Below are 26,435 nucleotides of genomic sequence, written 5' to 3' on the forward strand. Positions count from 1 at the left end.
GCAGCTGTGTTTTAGCCTAGGAGGTAAGTCAAGCCTTCCCTGTGCCTGTCAGCCATGCGATTGACAGCACTAGAAGCCTTGAGAGAAACCAACTTCTTGGGAGTATGGTATTTTGTTCCAATTAATATTGCCAAAATCTATGATGGGAGGAAAGTCTGATATAATGGTAAATATTTAAGAATTAGCTCTCTGAAGGAGAATAAAAGATAAGATCAAAACAAGTTAATTACATAATTTTTGTGTTTTGTTTTTAAAGATTATTTATTTATTTATTTATTTGAGAGAGAGGGAGAGAGAAAGAGAACACATAAGCAGGGGCAGGGGAAGAAAGAGAGGGAGAGAATCCTCAATCAATCTCAATTTTGAGAGAATCCTCGAAACTCCCTCTGAGCATGGAGCCTGACACTGGCTTGATCCCAGGACCTTGAGATTATGACCTGAGTCTAAATCAAGAATCAGATACTTAGCTAACTGAGCCATCCAGGTGCCTGAAAACAAGTTAATTTCAAAAGCATATATATATGCTACCACCATAGCCAGTTTAAGCCACCAATGTGAAGTCCCAGAATGTGGATTTGGGAAAAGATGTAGAGCAGTATACCATTTTTGAATGTTTCTATCTTAATGTATATGACAGATTCAAGAAACCTCAAAAATCTAGAAGAGGTATCAGTAAGACATGGGCTGTAGGCCAAATTTGGCTTGTCATTTATTTTTGTAAAGAAAGCTTTATTGGACACTGCCACATCCATTCAGTCATGTATTGCCTATGTGAAAACTTTCATGCTACAAAGATAGAATTGAACAGTTGTGATAGAGACTATATAACCCACAAAACCCAAAATATTTGCTATCTGGCCCTTTACTGAAAACATTTGCTCCCACTGGCCTAGACTAAATGTTAAATGTGTTCAAATGACAAAAAGAAAGCCATAATGACTCAAGAATGGTAGATGATAATTAGATGAGAAAAGAGATGAATTCTGAAGGGTAAATGGGAAGGGTAAATGGACACCTTGTAGACAATGAGTTTCAGTTTCTCTTAGTATAATCAACAGTAACTGAAAGGTTTTTAGCTTGACTATCACCTAATCTGATTTGCATTTTCCTGGCTGTATGGGAAGGGTACAGTGCAGGGCAAGAGTGACGTTAAGGAGACTCCTTAAGAAGGCTGTTGACCACAACAACAAGAGTGACTTGGAGTAAAGCTGTTTAAGTAGAATAGGCAAGAAATGATCAGATTCAAGATACATTTGTGTATATTACAAAAGTTAATTAAAAAGCTTTTTTTTTTTTTTTCAGCTTTTGCCCTATATTAACCTACATAGTTATCAGGTCTTGCCATTGTTTTCCATTCATATAACCCAAACCTCATCTGGCCCTGCTTAAGTACTTGGCAAATTCTTCCCCACAATACCCCTTCTCAGGCTTATTACTGGCAAAACCCAACAATATGAATTATTTCTGTGGAATACAAATGTGTAACTGAGGTTACATTTCAGAGGAAAATCCCCAGCTGGCCTTTTGGGCTACTGGATAACAGAGAAGAAAATGCTCTCTTTAGTTTTCATATTGCTGTAATTGTAATGCTAATTTTTTGCAGACAAATCTAATTCCTTGAAGGAAAAATCAGAGGGAGAATATATAACATACATATTTTTCTCTTTCCCCTATAAAGAGGTCAGCTTGTTATGATTCTGGTTTTGGGGCCCATTTCTTAACCCTAACTCCCACTGTTCAACCACAACAACCAAATTCCTTTATATGGACAGTGAACACTTTTTATTCAGAGAGTTACAAGTGGAGTGAATTTTAGTGGTCCAGGAGGCTCCAGGGCCTCCTCTCCTCTGTATCTTCTCTTGTGGGCTATTGCTGATCAATAATCTACACCATCCACTATGACACAGTATTGATCAAGATCCTAGGTAAGCATGGTTAATTAAGTTTTGGAGAGACCTAGGTTTGATTTCTAGATCTGGTGCTTTCTAGTTGCATAATCTTGTTGCATTGCCATTTCCTTACATCCCACTTCATGGGTTTGTCATATACATTAAATGAAATATATGTGTCATAGTACAAGATAAATAATAGATGTTTTCATATTTGTTTTTTAAGTAAAAGATATGGCAGAATCAGAGATTTCATAAATGCTATATAGAAAGTACAGTCAGGCTAACTATCTTCATAAAAATAAGGAATATAAATTATTTTGAGATAAAAGGGGAAAAGCTAAAATGATATATTTGGGGAGTGGGAAGAAGTTCAGTTTTCCCTTCAATAATGTCTCCTAGCTATCATTCTTATTGCAGCTCTACTCTACAATTTTCCATTCCATCTGTTTTCAACAAAATCCCACCAAGGGAAATTGCCCATAGCTTTACTCAGTAGTGAAGATTCTGGGTTCTTCTAGACCTGCCCGATCTAAGAAGATAACTACTAAGCCACATGTGGCAACTGAGCACTTGAAATATGGCTACAGCAACTGAAAGTCTTAATAATTTTTAAACAGTTTTATTCAAGTTTGATTGGTATACAAAGAATTACATAAACATATTTATTGTGTACAATAACTGATGAGTTTGGACATATGCGAGTGGAAAGTTTGTTTTAATTTTATTTAGTTTTAATTATTTTAAAAATAACTTTAAAAACTGATACTCAGTTCAGTAATTGGAAAACTTTAAGCAGAGAATGACTTGAGTATGTCAATCTACTCCAACAGTAAATTTACGAAATCTAAATGAAGGTCCTTTTTAGAAAGCAATCTTCACTCTTTTTAATTCTTTTTCTTTTTGCTCCACCAAGTAGATAATGTCAAATGATCTGTCTTCAAGGTCACTAATTTTTTCTTCTGATCTAAAATAGTCAAACTCATGGAAAAGGAGAGTGGAATGGTGATTACCAGGGGCTAGGAAGAAATGGGAAGTTGCTGTTCAATGGGTGGAAAGTTTCAGTTATGCCAGATGAACAAGTTCAGAGAACTATACAACATTGCATAAGTAACAACAACACTATTTTTAAAACTTTATAAAGATGGTAGATATTATGCTAAGTGCTCTTAATTAAAAAATGAAAAACTGGATATAGATCAAGTATTTCAGTAAAAATGTAGTGTTTAAATTGAGTAGTCTCTAAATGTAAAACACACACCAGATTTGGAAGACTCAGTACAACAATTAATGTAGCAGAGCTTGATGGTAGTTTTTTTTTTTTTTTTGAAGATTTTATTTATTTATTTGAGAGAGAATGAGTGAGAGAGAGCATGAGAGAGGAGAAGGTCAGAGGGAGAAGCAGACTCCCCAAGGAGCTGGGAGCCCGATGTGGGACTCGATCCTGGAAGTCCAGGATCATGACCTGAACCGAAGGCAGTCGCTCAACTAACTGAGCCACCCTGGTGCCCCTTGATGGTAGTTTTTATGTGTTGATTGTTTATGGAAATAATCACAGTTTGAATACTTTAATATAAACCAAATATATTAGTAAAAGTAATTGCAACTGTTATTTTTACTTTTTTCCAATGTAGCTCTTAGAAAATTTAACATTACATTATGGCTTACATTATATTGCTCTCTCTCTATATATATATTTTCTCCATTTTCCATTTGACAACACTGCTCAACTCTTCCTAAGAGGATAAACAAGGGATTTTATCATCCATGTGCTTTAATGGGATGGATTTTTATGCCTTTTGGAATTGAAATAAGAAAGCTAATCTAGTTCAAGCGGGGATTTGAATATTGTCTACATATGTTTTGTCAAATCAAACAATCTTCAAATCTGAGGAAAAGTAGAAATTTTTCCATTAATCCTTTAATTTAATAAGGAAATCTAGAGCAACACCAAATATTCACTTTATCTTCGTTGTAACAACTTCACCAAGAGGAAAATGACAATCTGTAAAGGCAGCTCATTCCATTTTATATCAATGCTACTTTTTGGAAATGTCTTATTTATAATAAAATATTAAATTTTTAGTTATTTTTCCTTCAACCTGGACAAAATTAAGAATTGACTTAATTCATTTCTCATGAAACACACTTTAATATAGCTATCATTCTTCCCTTCTCTAAGTCCTGTAATGATATTACAATATTCATTACAAGGAGCAGCCCATTCCATCCTCAAGCATTGTGCCTTCTCCTCAGACAAAGTTGTGCAGGCATTCTGATCCTTTTCCCTTCTAAACCTCATTTTGCAAAGGTCTCATTATCTGGAAAATCTCATATCTGGGATTTCTATATCATCCCCCCCATTAGTAAATAAGAACCTTCCTAACCATAAACTATGGCTCTTTTCCAAAATGGTTCATTTTTTAAAACATTGCCATATTTGCCTCTTAGCTGTATTGGTGATTTTTTTTTCTGTCTAGTCTTATGGTCTTTAGCATGATCCCTATGATCTTTTTTCTCTATTTTCCATTGATATTCCTCAAAGTGTTTTTGACCATGTTTCCATTAGTTTGGTATAACATTTTTCTTATCTTTTTCCTCCTTAATATATGTTCCCTTTCTTTTTTCTTCTTTCTTTCTGACTTTCTTAATATTAATTTTTGGTGTTCTTTAAAATCTGTCAATATTCCATAATCATTATGGAAAACATTAAAATATAACCAAAAAAAGAAAATAAAGAAAAAGTATCAATAAATTCATAATATAGATACAATCATTTCTTTTTAAGATTTTATTTATTTATTTGACAGATGGAGATCAGAAGTAGACAGAGAAGCAGGCAGAGAGAGAAGAGGAAGCAGGCTCCCTGCTGGGCAGAGAGCCCCATGCGATGCAGGGCTGGATCCCAGGACTCTGGGATCATGACCTGAGCCAAAGGCAGAGGCTTTAACCCACTGAGCCACCCAGGTGCCCCGATACAATCATTTGAATAACTTAGATTAAATTTAGTAAATTTTTTCTCTGTAGATACACTTTCATGTATATTTTAATAAATTTAAATGAGACTTTGTTATCCCTATAACTTGGTAACGAGTTTTATTTACTAATCAGACAAAACAAATGACTGTAAAAACTGATAAATGTACACCTACAGTATTAGTTACTGATTGTGGAACACAATTATTTAATCTATTATTCAAAACTTAGATGGTATTTTTTCTTGTTTATATGTAAGGTTGTGAGAAACATTAATTTTAACATATTTTGTGCACTTTAAAACACCTGACTTTAGGATGACTTCTCAAACATAAAATTGATGAGAGATTTGGGAATTCTTCAGCCTTTTAATATTTAATGTCAAAATGACCTCCAGGGAGCTTATACCAATTTCTAATCTAACCTGTTAGGTGTTGAGGCATGAAGAGAACGTCATATCATTCTTGGGGTATCTGGGTGGCTCAATTGGTTAAACGTCCTACCTCTTGGTTTTGGCCAAGTGTAGGACATGGTCATGATCTTGTCATGATCTCAGGGTTGTGACCTCAAGTCCCACATTAGGTCCATGATGGAGTCTGCTTGAGATTCTCTCCCTCTCCCTCTTCCTTCACCTCTGCCCCTCCCCTGCTTGCATGCATGTTCTCTCTCAAATAAACAAACACAATCTTGAAAAAAAGAACGTCATATCATTCTTTTACAGCTTTACAAATCTGATAGACAAATAATAATGCTAGTTTGATATTGTTGGTTATTAATACCATCAAACATTTTTGTTCAAATCTTTTTTGGCCACATAAAAGTCTGTTTTGGAATTGTTTTATGACTGCACATTTTTATTATGTTGTTTTCTAGATAGATTTTATTTATTAAATATTTTATTGTAAATATTTTTATCAGTGGTAATTTGAATCCATATGCCATTTGTTATTTTAACATTTTGTTATTGTTAGATTTTTCACAATTTTACTTGGTCAACTCTTTCTTCCCTCCTTTTGATAAGTTCAAATGTTTATAAAACTTTAATGAGATAATTGGTAAACAATCAGGATAGAGAATGAAATTTAATATCTCAGGTAAGAAAAAAATATGGTGTGAAGATCTATACAATGGCCATATTTTATTTATACAATGGCCAAGTAATCAGCCTTTTCTTGATACCTACACTTTAAACTAGGATATGGAAGGATGTTAAATGAACATTATAGAAATCTTTTAAAAATATTGTTATCTTCTTGCATGCATTTATTAAAATCAGAGCTGTAGCCTAAATTAATGTTTAACTATTTTAAAAATATTTTTGTTTATTTCTGTTCCTATCAAATTCATAATAAACTTTTGGGTAAATTATTATATAATGCTAAGCACTTGTTATTCAGATGAAATCTGCATTAGCCAGGCATGATCATCTATAGGCATTAATGCTTAGAGATTGTTTGAGGTAATCAATATATTTTGCTATAATTACAGAAGCCAAAAATCTTTAGTTATCCATAAATTGTGCTCTTGAAGGACACATACAATTGATAAAATATCAATGAAATATAGAACTTTTAATATTTTCTGTGGATCATAACCTATGTTTCCAATGTAAAAGAAATGACTGTCACTGTAAAAACTTAAGCTTGACCACCTACAACTAAATGGCTCCTGTTTAATGTTTTATAATCTAAAATCCAATTGTAAAAGTTGAAATACATAAAAAAGACAAAGGTCAATATTCTTGCAAATTGTATCTTAAAACTTGCAGTTAGTCTTGTACATAAGGCAATTATCTTTTACCATTTATTAGATTCTCATAAACATAACCAATAACCTCTTGTTACTTATCCTTTCTGTTATTTAATACTCCTATTTTTATTATTTCATTAAGGTCTTATTTCTTGTCTTTATCATTGGAAAAACCATTGAATGGAAGTGAGAAATAGTGAAATGCTCAGATGTAGTGTGAGAACTAAAAGAGTGATTTACAGAATCTACAGTAGAAGAGTTATATTAATAATATTGAATGTCATAGAAACATAATAAAAAGTAAGCACTAGAAAGGCCCCCACTGGATCTAAGACTTTGGTTCTTGTCTGAATCCAGAATTGGTCATAACTTTCACAATGCCATTAGAATAATCTTTTAAACATACAAATTAGATTACATTACACTTCCTTCCTCCAATTGTCTTTCATCTCCTCTAGGACAGTATCCAAACTCCTAAGCTTTACACATAAGGGCATCCCTTAATGGTTCATCTCTTCAATCTTATTCATCAGCACTTCCAAGTTATATATTTTTTTCCCTTTCTAGTACCAACAGAACTATATACAACTCTCTAACTATAATATGCATCAATTAATCTCAATATTTTCCCCCACTTTTTTTCTGTAGAAAGCATCTTTATTTTTTTAATTTAAATTCAATTAGCTCACATATAGTACATTATTAGTTTTAAATGTAGTGTTCAGTGATTCATCAGTTGCATATAACACCTGTTGCTCATCATATCACGTGTCCTCCTTAAGGCCTATCACCCACTTACCCAAACCTCTCAACCACTTTCCCTTCCACAACCCTCTGTTTCTCAGAGTCCAGAGTCTCTCATGGTTTGTCTCCCTCTCTGATTTCTTCCCATGCAGTTTCCCTCTATTCCCCTACGGTCCTCTATGTTATTCCTTATATTCCACATATGAGTGAAGCCATATGATAATTGTCTTTCTCTGATTGACTTATTTCACTTAGCATAATACCCTCCAGTTCAAGCCACATCGATGTAAATGGTAGGTGTTCATCTTTTCTGATGGCTTAGTAACGTTCCGTTGATAAATGAACCACATCTTCTTTATCTATTCATCTATTGAGGGACATCTCAGCTCCTTCCACATTAGGCTATTGTAAACATTGCTATGAACACTGGGGTGCATGTACCCTTTCTTTTCATTACATCTGTATCTTTGGGGTAAATACCCAGTAGTGTAATTGCTGGGTCATAAGGTAGCTCTATTTATAACTTCTTGAGGAACCTCCATACTGTTTTACAGAGTGGCTGTACCAGCTTGCATTTCCACCAACAGTGTAAGAAGGTTCCCCTTTCTCCACATCCTCGCCAACATTTGTTGTTCCATGTCTTGTTAATTTTAGCGATTCTAACTGGTGTAAGGTGATATCTCATTGTGGTTTTGTTTTGTATTTCACTGATGACAAGTAATGTGGAGCATTTTTTTCCATGTGTCTGTTGGCCATTTTTATATCTTCTTTGGAGAAATGTCTGTTCATGTCTTCTGCTCATTTCCTGACTGGATTCTTTGTTTTTTGGGTGTTGAGTTTGATAAGACCTTTATAGATCTTGGACACCAGCCCTGTTATGTCATTTGCAAATATCTCCTCCAATTCCATAGGTTGCCTTTTAATTTTGTTCACTGTTTCCTTTGCTGTTCCGAGCTTTTTTATTTGAAGAAGCCCCAACAGTTCATTTTTGCTTTCGTTTCCCTTGTCTTTAGAAGTGTCTTGCAAGAAGTTGCTGTGGCCGAGGTTGAAGAAGTTATTGCCTGTGTTCTCCTTTAGGTTTCTGATGGATTCTTTTCTCACATTTAGGTCTTTCATACATTTTGAGTTTATCTTTGTGTATGGTGTAAGAGAATGGTCCAGTTTCATTCTTCTGCACGTGTCTGTCCAATTTTCCAGCACTATTTATTGAAGAAACTCTATTTTTTCCAAAGGAAAGCTTCCAGACTCATTCTATGAGACCAACATTACCTTGATCCCCAAACCAGACAAAGACTCCCACTTCTAATCTGCCCTAAAAATTCATCTGTGCATCCATGCTTTAGAGGGTTTTTATCTGTGAAACATTTCCTGATATCCTTGGACCCTAGGAAAGTTAATCACAGTTTTCTCTCCCTTCCTGCTATCACTTTTACCTTCACCCCTCTAATCCCACTGTACTTATCATTCTTTGGTTATATTTGTCTCTCATAATAGACTGCAAACTGTTTGAGAGCAGGAACCGTGACATATTAATCTTTGTATCTACAACACTTAACATAGTGCTTGGCATATAGGAAGCATCTAATAAATATTTGTTGATAAATAAGAAATAAATGAATGAATAAATAAATGAGAAAGTAACTGCTCTTAAAGACCTTGGGAAAATAAAATGACTTTTGAAGTAATCCAAGCTATATGAATAGCACACACAATTTGGTCTTCAATGTTCCTTTGCCACAAAATTTGATTTAATGTCAAGTGAGGAAAGTAGCTATGGTGGCTTATTTCATTGACTAAGCATTTTTGGGGCCAAAAGAAAGCAGATGTGACCATTTAGGAGGGTATTTATCTTACAAAGGGCATTAGGACTGTAGAGAAAAGGCTATGAAATCACTCTTTTCAAAGAACTCAGAAGTGAATTGACAAGGGGTTTAGTAAGTGGCAATTTCGTAGCTGGCTGTGTTCCTCCAGTTTGTCATTGTCACTGGAGAAGTTGCCAAACCACAGCTCTATCCCAGGATGAAATTAAATAAAATTTAGTTAACTGAAAATATTCAATATTTGCAAATTTGTAGAGACACTTATAGCTATACCCAAAGTTAAAATGCCAGGTTGATTGCATTCCAATCATAAATTAACAAGTGTTATTATTAGTTGTTCCAGTAAGATAGAATTTACATTACCATAGATGTTAGACACTCTCTAAGGATAAGAAAATACTCCTTTCCTTTCTTTTTACTCAAACATGATCATCAACAAAAAATTTAGAGGAGAGTAGTACATGTAAAATTTGAAAATAATATTGCTATTATTAAAACAAACAAATTAATTGAGTGAAGAATTACTATTAATATAGACATAAAGGGACATGGATTAAGAGTAAAGGGCTTTTGTATATGTTCTCTCTCCTATCATTTCAAACTGGTATCCTAAATAGTATTCTTAACTAGATTCAATGTAGAACTAAATTGTACTAAATGACAAATCCTTGGTTTTTTAATTATCCTCTTTTTCTCTTGGCTAAAAGCTTCTGTGGTAGAGATAAAACCCCAGCAAACTGCATCTTTTTCCTTCTCATCAGAAAGTTCAGGTAAAAGGATGTTGCATTTTCTTGGGACTCCTTTTTGCTTCTTTGCCAGGAAAGGTAAGGAATAACAATTCTGCCTATCTACATGAAAAATTGCAATGTGGGAAGATAATTAACTGAAATATTAATGTGTTATGTATTTTTTCTTACAGGTCTCTTCCTTTCCTATCAAGAAGATAGATGGACCCTTTTGGAATCCTTGCCTGTAGGACTGGGTGGGTCTGACAAGGTTCAGGCATCATGCTTACGGAGGGAAGGAAATAGACAGAAATAGAAATTTAATAGTTGGGTATTTCAGAGACCAGGTGGGAATTAAGGTGTTCAAATTCTGTGAGCAAAGAGGCCTATATGCCAGGCCCAGGATGCTGGTGAGGAGGCACAACCTTGAAAATTCAAGGAAATCCCTCCAAGGTAGGATAATAATTTTGTCCTCAAGCTTATCATGAAAGTGACACAACTCTTTAAGCAAGGAAGATCTCTTTGATGATGCCATCTTAGAAAAGGAAGATATTAGTAGCTATTGTGGTGATAGGGACATATATGTAACTTCAGGAAGGATGAAGTAACTCCTTAAAAGTTACTGAGTGTAGACAACCTACCATTCTAATAGGATGAAGTGTTAGTGTCTGATTTATTTGATTTGAGTAAAATAATGAGACATTTGTTCGTCACCACAAAGTCTGTGGAAATGAGACTCACCCCTTCAAAATGAATTAAATAAGATGATTCATGTATTAGATGAATGCAGTACTGTATATTAGGAGGACGTATGCTTCATATAGGGAGTACCGGGAAGTTTGGAATTTGTGGTGGGAGTAAGAGAAAATTAAATTCTCACATCAGTGCTGATGAAGATGGAAAGGTGCCAAGGAAATTTTAGTTCAGGGCATTCTCCTTCTCCTATACTACACTTTTTTTTTTTTTTCTTTCCAAAACTTTGTATCTATTCTGTGATTTTATTCTCTCCTGGATTCCTGGATACAAAGCATTTCCTTCCAACCTAGTACCCTGTGTCAGATGATATGGCTTTGTAAATAATATAGAAATATGTCAGGATGATGCCTGAGGAATGGCTCCCAGGCATCCTGTAGCAGAACTGTTCTTAGGAGGCATATTGACTTCTCACCTAACCCAGGATTTTGGAATATCACTGGGCAGAATTTCCATGCTCTCCAAGGACTAATATATATCTATATCTACGTCTATGTCTATGTCTATATCTATATCTATCTGTGTATAAATGCACTTAGTAGATTAAAAAACACAAATATGCTCATATAATTGTGCCTGTGCATTGCCATACATACATTGAGAAACCATAATACATGTAAATTAATAAATGGCAATCATGCTGATATTTATATTATTAGTGTTATGATTTGTTCATTTAAACTATTTTTAGCAATTCCTGACATAATGGAGTGGCATAAGAAAAGATTTCAGGGCAGAATTTTAGGGCAAAAGTGTAGCATCTCAAGAACTATATAGATTTTGATAAGACCAAATTATTTATCTAGGTCATTTTTATATGGCTGTGTCCATTTGGATGACCAAAACCTCAGAATGAAAGCAGTCAGACAGGAATTTTTTTGTTTGTATATTAATATTCTAAATGTCTTGAGCAGCTTTCTATTTTATAGAGTGACAAAATTATATACTGAGCATAATAAGGTTTCTATTTGGTAAACTTAATTTTATTCAACATGTATTTGTACATAACTTACTATGTTCTAGGTGATAAACTCAGTGCTGGGGTTTCAGTGGTTAAAGTCACAGATCTTTCTGACATGAAGTTGCAAGTTTAACAAGAACTATAAATGTAACTATCATCATAAATTTAATCATAATTACAAATATATGGCAATTATAACTGTGACTGTAATTATGACTATAAATATGCCTATAATTATAGCATTTACTATTTAAAATTATTTATAACCACTAATAAAGGATCTGCAGAAAATTTGGTGTCTGTTATCACTCACCAGGAATTAGAGATAACCCTTAATAATTGGATAAGGGGACATTCTAGTTAGGGAGCATTCTGTTTGGAAAAGGTATATTTGTCTTACATATCCTTCCTCACCTTGTCCCATGTGTCTGTACTGGGACATTGGCCTCTTGCTTTGGAGCACTCATTGCTAAACACTGGTGACTTTTAAACTCTACTTGTTTAACTCTACTAACAATTCCAGGAGCTACTGTGTGATGATCTCAGATAAGAATATTTTATTTTTAGGGTCTCTGTGGTAAAAGCAATGTTTTTTCATTGGAATCCATGTTAACTACTTCCTGTGTCATGAGAAGGATATGATGAACCCCTTTGCATGAGAACTACCTCTTGTTTAAAGTCAGGACTGAAAACTAGTTGTTTCCTTTAGTAACAGTAAAATCTCTCCCACGTGGCACTGATAGTATCAACTTGGATGGTAGTTTTAATAATGTCTCTATTCTAAATATTACTGAAGGTCACACATATGACTTGCCTTTGTTTTAGGCCTCATAAACACAATTTGATGTGCTCATGACCTCTGATAAAGATAGCAGACTTCAGGAAAATTGAAACATTAGTTCATATGGGTTGAAAGTCAAAGCTTGATTATCACAGTCTGCATTTTAAAAGATTGATTTTCTTCCAAGATAAAAACATCAAACAAAAGGAGAGACAGTTATATGTGACAACTGAAAGTCCAGTCTTGAGTAATTGAAGTTCGAATTAGAGAAAAAAACATAATTGTAATAATGACTTACAGTTTACAAGATGCTTTTACGTAACACCCTCTTTAATGCAAAGAGCAAGAGAGTATACAAAAAGTGGCAAGAGAAAGCATATATAATTGGAAGGGAGAGACTGCATTGGATAGAGGTGGTCAAGGAAGGACAAACAATGTCCAAGTAAATTTAAGGGGAAGAACATATCAAGTAAAAAAGGACTGTGAACAAACCTAAGGCAGGAAATCCAAACTCTTATAGCAGAATGCATAATACAGTTTACATAGGGTTTTATAGAGTGTATAAATAATCAAATTCTGCTGTTAAAAGAGATAACCAGTAAAAAATAAGCCAGAAATATTTACTTCATATTATTTATAACCCATGAATGCCTGAATAAAGAATTTGGTTGTTACTCTCTTGGTTAACGGTTTTTAAACTTTTATTTTGTTATTCTTGCACCTTTTTTTTTTTTGTAGTTTTAAAGCTTCTTTTTAAAAGAAAGTTTATGTAGAACTGCAAACCATGAGAGAAGAAGAGAGGCAGGAAGAACTTGGGGGAGAGAGAAAGAGAGAGAGGCTGGTTAAAGCAGCATTAGAGGATAGAGTCCTGCCTTCTTAGCCACTACTGAAATGGCCCTAAGTCACACTATGTAACTTTAAGACTCCACAGAACATAGTTTGAAAATCACTACTCTAGGTAATTAAAAGTTATTGATAATTTTTGTGTGGGTGTGAAAAAAAATTACTGTAATTAATGAAATGAAAACGGATTTTTCTAATACTAGTAAAGAAAGGAGAAATTCCCATAGACTTCGAAGCTTCCTTTCCCACAGGCTAATTGCACCTACTGTGGGCCAACCACCAGGGAGCACAACTTACTCAACAACTGCTCTTTACAGCCATAGAAATGGCACACACTAACTCTCTGCCAACTTGACAGCTACTTTTACTGAGGATGAGAGTACAATGCAAGAGAAATAAATACAAAGAATATTTTTAAATCTACATGCTTTGTCTTACTTCAGGTTGTGACTTATTACAAGGACCTCTTCCTTCCTGGCTCCCAATCTTCCTTCATACAATGGATTCAATTTTACCACCCCCACAAAATGGTGCCCATCTGGACATCTGTCTCCCTCAAAGCACCAAGAATTCCAAGAGACAGTGATAGTTCCAGAGAATCAGGAAGTATCCTGCCCTACTGTGTGCTGTTTACCTTCTCAGTTTCCATTTCCTTCTCTGATAACTGAGTATTAAGAATTAATTTCACAAATGCAGGAAGCTTCATCATTTAATATCAGCTGTTAATAGCTTCAACTTACAGGTCCTCTCAGACTAAGCATCATCTCAGTATGATTCATTTCCAAAATTCATTCACCACACAAAATACACATAAAATATAAAACATGGGGTTTTAAGGGTGTCTGGATGCTTTGATCAGTTGAATGGCCAGCTCTTGGTTTTGGCTCAGATCATGATTTGGATTGTGGGACTGAACCTCACATCAGGCTCTGTGCTCATCAGGGAGTCCGCTTGAGGACTGTCTCTCTTCCTTCTTCTCCGCCCCTCCGCCTCTCTCTCCCAAATAAATAAATCTTTTTAAAAAGTACCTTTTTATTATGTAGAGATAGCCAAGGACAAGGAAATATTACTCCAGGAAAGAGTCAAGAGTCCAGAGAAATAAGAGCATTAACTAATGTTTTTGTAGCAGAAGTGGGAAGAAAAGTATGGACAAAGTTCTATATCCAAGGAAGAATGGGCAGATTTAGTGGCTGAGGAGACATGGGTTAGTGAAGGTGATAAAAGCAAACAAATGCTCAGAGACTGTCAACCCTGAAGGCTAGAAGAAAGGGATGTCAACTCTACAGTAAATGAGAAATTCCGGACAGTGAAAAAGTTTAGGTGAAAGTGATTTTAGGTTTAAATATGTTGATGACTTTGAGGCGTTGGTGAGAAGTCCAGACAGAAATGTCTTTCAAAAATGAAAAAAATGGGATTAGATTTCTTAAAATAAAGCTGAGCTGAAGATTAGTTCCCTGAGGACTTCATTTCAGAAAAGGCATTGAATGACCTCTATCTGGATCCTCTAAAAAGACCTCCATGACTCAGTTTCAATCCATTTATATTGTCTAATACATAATTTTTCATACCTACTTTCCTTACTAAAACATTCAAATCATAGCTCTGAACATAGAAAGAATGAGTTTTAATTTAGTGCTTGGAGAGAACAAGGTGCATTGACCATTGAAGTCTATCTAAAAGGAGCTATAAGAACTGAGCAATTGCATGCTTTGGAGATACTAGAGAAAATTGATTTTTTACTTGCTAACATGAAGTTCGCATTTTTGCTGAAAACACCCAGAGCCTTAAGTAGCAGAATGGTAGCAAATGCTTTATTCAGATTCCTAGCACTTTAATATCTATCAAACATAGACAGCAAATTTTCAGGACATTCCCAGGTCCTTGGCAATTCACTTCCCCATTTTAACCAAGTGTTTCTACTTCTCTCGTTTGTGGGTTCAGGACCCTTGACTCTTTAATAATAGATCTTGGAAATGGTAGGGATCTCTGACCTAGAAGGCTTTTATATTGACATCCAGCTCCATTCATAACCTGATACTTGTGATTTTTTAAATTTTTATAAAAGATTTTATTTATTTATTTGACAGACAGAGATCACAAGTAGGCAGAGAGGCAGGCAGAGAGAGAGGGGGGAGCAGGCTCCCTGCTGAGCAGAGAGCCCGATGCGGGCTCCATCCCAGTACCCTGGGATCATGACCTGAGCTGAAGGCAGAGGCTTTAACCCCCTGAGCCACCCAGGCACCCCGATACTTGTGATTTTTAGGCGGATTCTGACCTGTACTTTCATGAAAATCTGAACGCAGTAACCAGTCATTTATCTCTTGCTTCCTTAATGAATTACTGATTTCTGTAATAGACTTTGAGATATTAGATTTTTATAATAGGAGCACCTTGTGTTACATTTTTCACAATTTTGAAAAAATGAAATTAAATTAGAGGGTTTTCTGTTTGTTTTTGTTTTGGGTTTTTTGTTTTGTTTTGTTTTTGTTTTTGGCACCCATATGTACATTCTAAACTCTTTATAGATCCTGGATAGGTTTTAGGTTCACTCTGAGAAAGGCCTTGGAAATACCTTGGGTCTACTCTGGAGAAGTACTTCTTACATTTCTGTGGTGAGGTATCAGTTTTTACTTACTTTCCAATATATCACAGATGGATACTTTTATAAAATACCCTGTACAACAAGACAAGACTACTAATCACATATTTGAATGACATGACAAGGTCAGGTTGCTATATACATGTTTAAAAATTGTTCTCAATTTCTAATTCTTCATTGTAACCAGTAACAAACTTTAAATTTAGGAAAAAAAAATTATTTAATTATGTGTTTGTTTTTATGGACTATACCAGTCTGTGGGCCAACATTTGAGTCACACTGCATTTAGAATATATACAAATATATTAAAGTTCTATGAATCTTAGGAATGACTTAAAGGGTAAAAATAACAAATTATATCCAAGACTCCTCAAATCTATAAAGATTAACCATATTATTAAATGTCATTGTTTAGCTATTCTTCTCTGCAATCTTAATCCCTACTATCTTTGAAAAAAAAATTTAAAAAGTAACAATACTATTTGCTGAATGCTTACTATACATCAGGGACCAAGTTAAGCATTTAGAGATATTATTGCATTTAATTTTCACATCAAAATTATGAGGTAAGTAATTTATAGATGAAAACTTGAGATATAGTGAGGTTAATTATCTTTTCAAAGTCACACAACTTTACCACTACAGGGTAAAACCAGCCAAAGTATTTGCATCCCCCAGAATAAAAATTAATTAGATTACAACCTTGTCTATTCTCCTCATTATACCATGGCTTTCTACATACTGATTATGGGCAATAAGATATAATTGACTCTACAACCCAACCAGATGCACAGAACTGCTGAAGATGCAAGGGTCACTTGTGCACATATTAGTCGTGAACAATCATGGAGCAAGGAAAAAACCAAAATAAGATCAATCTCACTTAGATTTATATAATTTCCTTTAGGTCAACAGAAGCAGATTATGAAATATTTTATAGTAGTCCTGAATTTTGACCATGTATCCTTATCTGCCCAAAATGTGTTAAATATGATTTATCCTTTATTTTTATTTTTTTTAAAGATTTTATTTATTTATTTGACAGAGAGATCACAAGTAGGCAGAGAGGCATGCAGAGAGAGAGGAGGAAGCAGGGTCCCTGCTGAGCAAAGAGCCCGATGTGGGGTTCGATCCCAGAACCCTGAGATCATGACCTGAGATGAAGGCAGAGGCTGATTTATCCTTTAAAAGTTGATAAAAAGTGATACTCTTAATTTTGTGTACTTCCCCTTACAGGAAATATTCAATATAGTGTGAGTGAGACTCTATTTTTTTGTCCTGCTTCACACATCCCTAATTATAAGATAAAACTCAGCAGTAGTTTGGACCCCTATACCAAATAACAAAGTTTTGTAGAGAAGCTGAATCACTATGTTATACACTTGAAACTAATGTAATATTGTGTGTCACCTATACTTAAATAAAAACAATAATAATAAAAAAGAAATAAAGTTTTAGCAGTATAATGGAAATGATGTTAAATTCTGTCAGGGAACACTGGGGAGATATTCACAACTAAATAAAAAATGTGCATATTTGCTAAGGTCAGTATTATTCTGTCCGTATTCTCATAGACTCACAAAATCCCATTTTAAACTTGGTGACACTAGTTGCCTAGTCTTCCTGAAGACACTTCACAAAAATAAAGCATTTAAAAGTAGGTAGTATATTCAGGTAACTCTACAAATTACTTTGGTACTTGTTTAGGGTTTCACCGGGCAATTTTAAACAAGATTCATCCAGCCAACTACGTGTATTTTGAATATTTTACAGGTAGACAGCCTCCTGTGTTTATAATCGTTGCTGGCAGAATTGCAGCTCACAATGGTAGGTGGTAGGTGCTGGGCTGACACATGCAATCAATCTGTGAGGCTGGTTCAAGGATAAAGCATATGATGAGGACGTGCAGTCAGCTGTTAGCAGTCATGGAAAAAAGATTTTGTCTTTTGTATTTTATCACTTCCTTTTGGTGTATGGGTGAACTGGAAGGTGATGATGAATATGCAGTGGCCACTAACCGTCATCTAAATCCAGCTGCCAGGACATGGCGTAAGAATGGAGGCAGATGTGTTAACGTGTGCAGCTGCATGTGCACTTATTATTATGCTCATTAATGGGGACTCCTCCCTTTCCTCTGTCTTGGTGCCAAATTTCTCCTCATTCTTCACCTCTGTGCCAAGTTCAATATATTTGGCATCCTTTCTGGTGTGGGGCATCATTACATTTAGATTTCCAACTACCTCTCACAAAAATGTAAATGATCTTCTTTTAAAAGTCTTCAAAATAATATGTGTACATACACACATGCACATGTAATACAATCTGATACACAACTTGGAAACTCATATAACACAATCTGATACACAACTTGTGATCCTATTGTGATCATTTAAAAACACCTCCATAGGTGATCATTTAAAAATACCTCCTCTCTTCAAAAAGTGAAGCATAATTCCCCTCCCCCTAAATACAGGTCATATTTAGTGACTCACTGTTAACAAATAGAATGTAGCAGAAAAGAGAATGTGTGATGTCCAAGACCAAGACAAAAAAAAAAAAATCATGTTTTTCTCTTGAGTCTCATTTTTGGATTACCTGCGAGCTGCCATATCAGACGGACACTCAAGCAACTCTACTGAGAGACACTTAAGCAATAGTCCTATGGTAAGATACTGAGCAAGGAACCGAGGCCTCGAGCTAACAGCCCTGTGAGTTATCCTCTTGGAAGCAAATTCTCTAGCACTTGTCCACCCTTCCGATGCTAACAGCCATGCCAACTCTGAGTTTGAATTATCTAGTTAGGCTCCTCTTATATATATTTTTTTAAAATTATTGATGGATATTGACACACAACATTACATTAGTTTCAGGTGTACTATGCAGTGATTTAATAACTCTATACTTTATAAAGCTCACCAGAGTGCAGCTACCATCTTCACCATACAACGCTGTTACAATACCATTGGCCATATTCCCTATACTGTGCCTTTCATCCCTTCGACTTGTTCATTCCTTAACCAGAAGCTTGAAATTCTCACTTCCTTTGACCCATCCCTCTTGGATTTTTGACCCTCAGGAAATGTTTGAGAAAATAAACATTTGTTTTAAGCTGAGGTCATGAATTCTGAGGTAATTTGTCTTACAACAATAGGTAATAGGTATACCCATGCTTCCTCATGTAATTTGGTTGTCAATCTATGTCTATGTTATCCAGGGGGAGCTATGCCTTTACAATGCTTTTGACAAAACACAAGGAGGGATGCAGAGTAATGGCAAGTGCCTCCTGACAGTAAAACTTGTCCAGGCACATGTCATAGGTTCTGCCTACAGTGGCAATTTATCTTTGCAAATAATTCTACATTTTGTGAAATTCAATGCGTAAGTGTAAATACTATGTGTCATTTGTTAGTTTAGCCACTGTGTCTTGAACACCTACTATATGCCAGTATATACCCTAGATACAGTTAATCTAAAGATACAACTACAAATATAACTGAATCCCTTGTCAAGCAAAATTATTTAGTTAAGAGATATGTAAATCTAGCCACAATATTTCTATTTGGAAATGCAAAATACACTTACTATAAAATATACAGTAGCTCCTTAAACAGAAATCAAAAACTGAATCTCTCTTTCTGTTTGCCTGATTCTGTCTCTTTCTCTCTGTGTGCCTGTGCATGTGTACAGAATCATTTATGTTCAGGAATCATTTACTCAATTTGTCATTTCCTGTTTCCTGTGTATAAAATACTGGAATGGCTTCTACACTGAAGATAGATAAAGATATCTTCAAGATATCAAGATATTCAAGATATTCAAGAATGACAAAGCAAAATGAGCAAGACACTAGAGGTCATATACCTCAGCTATTCACTAATTTTGCCCTTGAAGAGTTGTATGTCTTTGGGAGAGTCACAGTATTTTGGAAAACCTTTACACACTTATGCTGTGGTGTCCCTCTCTCTCATTCCCTCAAATTGTTCTTGCTGAGTAGGGGAGGACACCATTACTCATAATTCCCACTAGTGTTCTGATTCAAGGGCTTTTTGTTTGTTTAACAATAAGATGCAGTTTTTCATAAATCTATGTTTTAAAGTACTTTTCTTACTTGTATCTTATGCCATACTGTCTCCATCTTTTCTATTTTTATTGACCTGTGCAGTTACTTGCACTTCCTTCTCCACTAGTAGTTAAGAGTCACATAGGGTGGAAAAGTTAACTGATATGTCTGTGTTCTATGCACATATGTAGAAGATATATACCATCTTCTATGACCTCACAAATACTATAGGAAAAATATCAATGTTAGTCATAAATTGGATTTCTGATTTTTAGTTTTCCATCTTTAGAATGGGTCATGTCCCCAGGAGTCAATCAACCACTACAAAATTAAATATTCATTGTAAATTGTCCTTATTCCTAATAATTGTGCTGTGATATTATGGTATGATCTATCTATGGATCTGTGAAATTATGTCCTTATCTATGAAATGTGAGTAGTGCTACTAGAGTCCATCATTTTAATAAATGTGTTCCTAAAAATTTCTTTTGAATTTGCATATCATGTTTACTACTTACCCACATTTATACATATTTTTGTATAACTGCCATAACACTATGCATTATGTTCTCACATGATTTTACACCATATTTCTTCAAAGTCCATGTAGTTTTAACTATACTTTTATTAGGTAAGTAACATTTCTGTGCCTCCCATGAAGTAAATGACACCTCTCAATCTAGCAATGCATTCTCAAGAATAAAAAATCAAGGGTTAAAATGAAGTGAGGCATAACAGGTTGCAAAAAAGGAAATATAAAGTTTATAAGCATAAAAACAAAAAATGACTGTCATATGCTTTCTCTATAAGAAAAAATAAGAGTCTCAAAAGAAAACTCCAATGCAGATAATTATATGCATGGTAGTTAAGAGAAGAAATAACAGAGGCCAGGTTAAAGTTATTGTTCTATTCTATTGGGCAAGAAAGAAGAGACTGAAGGAGTAGTTAGTGTACAATGGGTAGGAATGAACAAGTTTGTAAATTACTCCAGAATGCCTCACATGCTTGCCTCTGACAAGAAATGACAAATACTCATTACTGAGTTACTTTTTAACTGTGGAGAAATCATTCATTTGTTTGACATTGCTCTCCCACAAAGGGGGTCTTCTGTTGTTTCACCTTTGCAATTTAAAAATTTATAGTGAGATTAAATTCTATTACTTATTGTGGCTGTGTGCCAACTTAAACTGCCATTAATCACAAAGGCAGAGAATACAAAGGAGTGATTTCAATGCTGCATCTTTTAGGGACTGAAAAGAAATAGGAAATCAAATGCACAACTGGAAAGAATAGAACTAGACAATGGCAGGAACAGAAGAACAACGTATTTTGAGACCTTTTATGTTAAAACTTTTAATAAATTACCCTGTAATTCAGAACATACGTATTGAATTCCTAATATGTTATTTTGGATAACAAAGACAAAACTTGGTTATGTAATGTTGTGTTAATTCTACAACTTGCACTATTTTGCCAACAAAATTTTGGCAAATTTTTTTTTAAAACTTAATAAGGAAAATGTTCCAATTGTACCTATTACCAAGAAGTTACGTTTTTATCTAGAGTTTTTATTTTATGTTGTATCTGAGTTGGTCACACTAAAGAGAAATGCTTGGCTTAGAAGAGCCCTGGATTCTTAAAGACCTGGGGTCTCCAACTTGCTTTCTATGTGTTATATGTACTCCCTGTGGCACTTTAAAAATATATCCACAGATTCTTTTGTACTTCTTCTATCAAGAAGGATTTATATCCCCTCCCTTGAAAATAAGCAAGGCTTTGTGATGGTTTTGAGCAACAGAGAAAGGCAAAGCAGTTTCTTTGTTGTTTTGCTTGCATACTCACTCTTGAAAGGTTTAGCTGCCTTGTATGCAATTTGACTGCACTGTCATGCTGACACATTGTAGAGAAGCTGAAATCTTTGCCATAAGAGACAACACTGAAGAATCACAGGTAGAGAGACTCTAAGACTTCATGAGGAGAAAGAGGCACCTGGACAGCCCTGCTAGAATGGTATACTATAGTTCTAGATCTAGCCATGCTTTAGCTATAATTGGATGAGAGATCCAAGTTGTAAATTGTTCAGCTGAGCTCGCTGAATTTCTGAATCACAGAATTCAACAGAGAGAATAAAGTGTCTATTGTTCTCTTAAGCCACTAAGTTTTGGGGTGACTTGTTATGTAGCACTCTTTGGACCTCAGTAAAACAAAGATGCTTCCTATACCACAGGGAGGATGAGATATATATGTATATATGTATATATGCACAGATATATGTGTATCATCAGACAGGGGGAGGCACTCAGTAAATCAGAGCAATTATACTACCAAAATTTTATACTATATAAGAGCTTGATAAGTAGAGGAACACTTTCTGTCAAAATTCCATCTTCCTAGAGTAACAGGCATAAAATTCTCTGTAATTGAGTTGTTCAAATTGAATTTGATTTGCTTTAATCATATTCAGTCTGTCTCAACCATATATAAATGCCTGGATTGGGAAAGAAGTCCATTGTCAGTCATTCTGGGCTTTCTTCCCATCTTGAATATTCCCAGAATCATAAAGAGAGCACCTGTTCTAGAAGGAGTTCCATTCTTGATCAGGAAAGGCCCTGGATATCATTGCCTTCCTTCTAGATACTGTCCCTCTTCCTGTGCCGCCCGACCTCTAACAGAGCTACCCAAGACAGAATTTTGCAAGGTCCAATTAAGTGGTCCTTCCCATCTTCTAAGGGTCCTCCTTCCCCAGTGATTGCACTTAAGTAGGAATCTTTGTGGAAACTCCAATTTTGGTTCCGTCCTCCACAGTGTCAGCTAATTTACTTTTCATACTCGAAGCACCTAATATTCACACTATATTTTGCTCCCACAATATCCTCTGAGGAGGATCAAATGGGAGGACTATGGCTAACTATGGTTAGGCCTTGGAATACAGAACAATGAAAGAGCCCTCCTTCCCCTTTTTAGTCTTTTTTGTTTATTTACTTTTTAAATTTAACTTTATTTTTCAGTGTTCCAAAATTCATTGTTTATGCACCACACCCAGTGCTCCATGTAATACATGCCCTCCATAATATCCGCCACCAGGCTCACTCCCCTACCCCCTCGAAACCCATAGTTTGTTTTTCAGAGTCCACAGTCTCTCATGGTTTTTCTCCCTTTCCGATTTCCCCCAAAGCACTTCTTCTCTCCATCTCCCAATGTCTTCCGTGTTACTCCTTATGCTCCACAAGGAAGTGAAACCATATGATAACTGACTCACTCTGCTTGACTTATTTTACTCAGCATAATCTCTTCCAGTCCCATCCACGTTGATACAAAGGTTGGGTATTCATCCCTTCTTTTTTTTTTTTTTTTTTAAGATTTTATTTATTTATTTGACTGACAGAGATCACAAGTAGGCAGAGAGGCAGGCAGAGAGAGGGGGGGAAGCAGGCACCCCGCTGAGTAGAGAGCCCGACACGGGGCCTGATCCCAGGACCCCGAGATCATGACCTGAGCTAAAGGCAGAGGCTTAACCCACTGAGCCACCCAGGTGACCCAGTATTCATCCCTTCTGATGGAGGCATAATAATCCATTGTACATATGTACGGTATCTTCATTATCCATTCATCCATTGAAGGGCATCTTGGTTCTTTCCACAGTTTGGCAACTGTGGCCATTGCTGCTATGCATTTATTTATTTATTTTTGAGAGAGAGAGAGGCATAGGGAGAGGGAGAGAGAGAATCTTAAGCATGCTACTGAAGTGGAGCAGGGAGCCTGAAGCAGGATTCAATCTCAGGGGCTCCTGACCCCGAGAACATAACCTGAGTTGCAACCAAAGTTAGATGCTTAAATGACTGAGCCACCCAGGTGCCCATACTAGTTTTTATATCTTAAAACATAATTATAAAGCCTGGACAATTCTACAGAATTTTTTTTTGTATATTTTGTTGAAAAAGGCAAACATAAAATGATTGGAATTCTTTGATTTTGATCAAATTACCTAACATTTAATAATAGCTACTATTCTTTACTCAATATACAAAGATGTGTGCTTATATGCCTAAGTATACTTTATGTATATATGTATGTATATAAGATGTATAGATATGTATGGATACAAATTTAGTATGCTGTATATTACGGACACTACTAATTACAATGAATGACCTCAAAAAATTGTAACTTTTCCAGTGGATTTAGGACCATAGGAAATACTGTCATGTTTTATTAATTGGTTGTTAAGTTCCTGGGTCATATTAATTTGGATTTCAACCTTGTGTCATTACAACAATTTTACTACTAAACAGTTATTAACAATGGCTTAAAAAATCTTCCAAAGATTTGATTTATGAATTCATCATTAAGGAATAATTCTATGTCATTAACAGCACAAGGCAAAGTTTATCATTTCCCAAAAACAGTATAAAAATGTAAGATCTAGTTATGATTTGTTGATTGCTAGACAATTTATTCTATTTTCTTTGTTAGCCTCAAGGGAAAGATATGGAAACAATTGCTATTTACTGTTCTTATTCAGATTGATATATGTTTACTTAGTGTGGTTCCATGAAAAAAGAAGAGATCATAAAATGAACTATTCTGTTCTCAGAGTCCCTTTGGAAATCAAGCATTCACAGAAAATATCATTCCTATACTAAAGAAAAGATGTCTTTCTTATTTTCCTAAAGTTCCACATTACGCACAAAACACTTGCTTAGAGTTATAGAATTTATGGGAATCTTCGTTAAAATTCTGCCCTGACAATAACTGCTTGGAATAACTTTGTCTGCTGTTCCCCTCAATGCTACACATAGCCATTCTCAGTTATATGCACTTCTTTGTATTTACCATGACTGTGAAGCATTGGTTTCTAGTTAGGATAAAAGAAGAAAAGGGTAATGAGATGTGGTCACCCAAACTTATTTTGCTAACACATTATGTTTGAGCATAATATCGGGTTGAGCCTTTCTTCTCACACTGATAAGTTCTTTAGTCCCATAGAATCCTATGAGTTCTTGCATCCTTTGATTTTCTGATTTTTAAAATAATGTCTGTGATTTCTTTTTGTTTGTTCCCCTGGAAAATACCCATATTTTTCACTCATATAAATAAAAACCTAGGAGTAACGGCAGCTCTTCTGTGGAATCATGAAATCATGGAGATGGTGTAGTATAGGTGTTAGCATAAATCCATATAATTTATCTGGTTTATTCATAATTTTTCCCTGATTCTCATGATCAGCTACAGTAGGTTATATTTTTAAAAATTCTACTTGATTAGCATTGTGTTATGATACCAGGTCCTTGTTTTCTTTATTTCTTTCACTTTTTTCTTTTAAAAATAATTTCTGCTTTTACCTATTAATTTTTTCTTCCTTATCTTAACCCAGTTTGTTTGTAATTTTCTAGCCTTTTTAAAAATATTTATTGAGTATTCATTGAGTAACAATGGAAACATTTAAAACTATGAATTCCATTTTGTATAAACTTTTAAAATTGTCTATAAACCAGATAAACACACTCTCACAGGCTGTATCACAGATGAATACATATTGATGCAGATACATTTTCTCAATATATGTTCAATAATAAGTAGCTTAAAGAATTAAATTTCAGTTGTACAATTTGTATAGCTGGGTCATATTTGCATGCTTTTTAAACTTTTAATTTTTAATTTTCTATATCTAGTCTAAATTATTCTTGTACTAAGAAATATAATGGCATTCCCTATGGGATTTTAGTTCTAGGAGGAAATAAGCTACATTTCTTTTTCAACATCATGTCCTCTATGGCTAACTCCGTGCCACCCACACAACTGTTCCTCAGATATGTGAAGCATCAAATCGAATTCACATACTTTTAAATACCCAGTACCTAAGGCTATTGATGTTACTGAGAGATATGACTCTGTCAAGATCTCTGGATGTTATTGATAATGCAAATTTGACAAATTCTTACTCATTTTTCTTACAGACTCATTATTACTTCCTACATTGGAGTCGAGAAATCCTGGCCATGTGACCAAAGAGGACTCCACACTATAAGTCCAGGAATACTCTGACTATATTTCCTAACACATCTCTAAAATCCTCTGGCAACCAAACTCCCCTTGATTGGTCAATTGTGAGAAAATTACTCTGAGATAACATGGGAGTTGAGACTGTTACAGGGGTTGACAGAAATTTTGAAAATTCTGAAAGTCTCTGAGAACTGTGAACAAACATGGAGCCAAGGAGATGCTGCCATTTCAGACAGGGAAATTGCCACTATTTTGATATATATAAAATGGGGCTAATATCTTTACCCTCTGTCATTATTGGAACCTGCTGCTTCTGAAGTTACTATATTGGATTTTCAACCACAGTTTTATTGCCCTACCTCACACTTGCCAGAACTGCCAGAACTTTCAAAAGCTGAGCTACCACTGATTTCTCAATACATTGGCTCGGCTTTCCAAAGCGTAATTTTGTAGTATGTCTGCAGCCCCTACCTCTCAACTATTGGTGTTTAATATAAATCCCCATCTCTGTCATTGATCAAGTCACTTTCTG

The 26,435-nt window shown here is 35.0% G+C and overlaps 1 long non-coding RNA gene across 1 annotated transcript in view; it reads right to left on the reverse strand.

Moving 5' to 3' along the window:
• LOC125109952 (uncharacterized) overlaps window positions 1-26,435 on the reverse strand; it is a 74,107-nt gene that overhangs the window by 38,229 nt on the left and 9,443 nt on the right. The window contains exon 2 of the long non-coding RNA XR_007130393.1: window positions 18,266-18,270. This is a non-coding gene — a long non-coding RNA (uncharacterized LOC125109952). The remainder of the gene's footprint in view (window positions 1-18,265; window positions 18,271-26,435) is intronic.

The sequence above is a fragment of the Lutra lutra genome, chromosome 9, assembly GCF_902655055.1.
Source record: "Lutra lutra chromosome 9, mLutLut1.2, whole genome shotgun sequence".
NCBI lineage: Eukaryota > Metazoa > Chordata > Mammalia > Carnivora > Mustelidae > Lutra > Lutra lutra.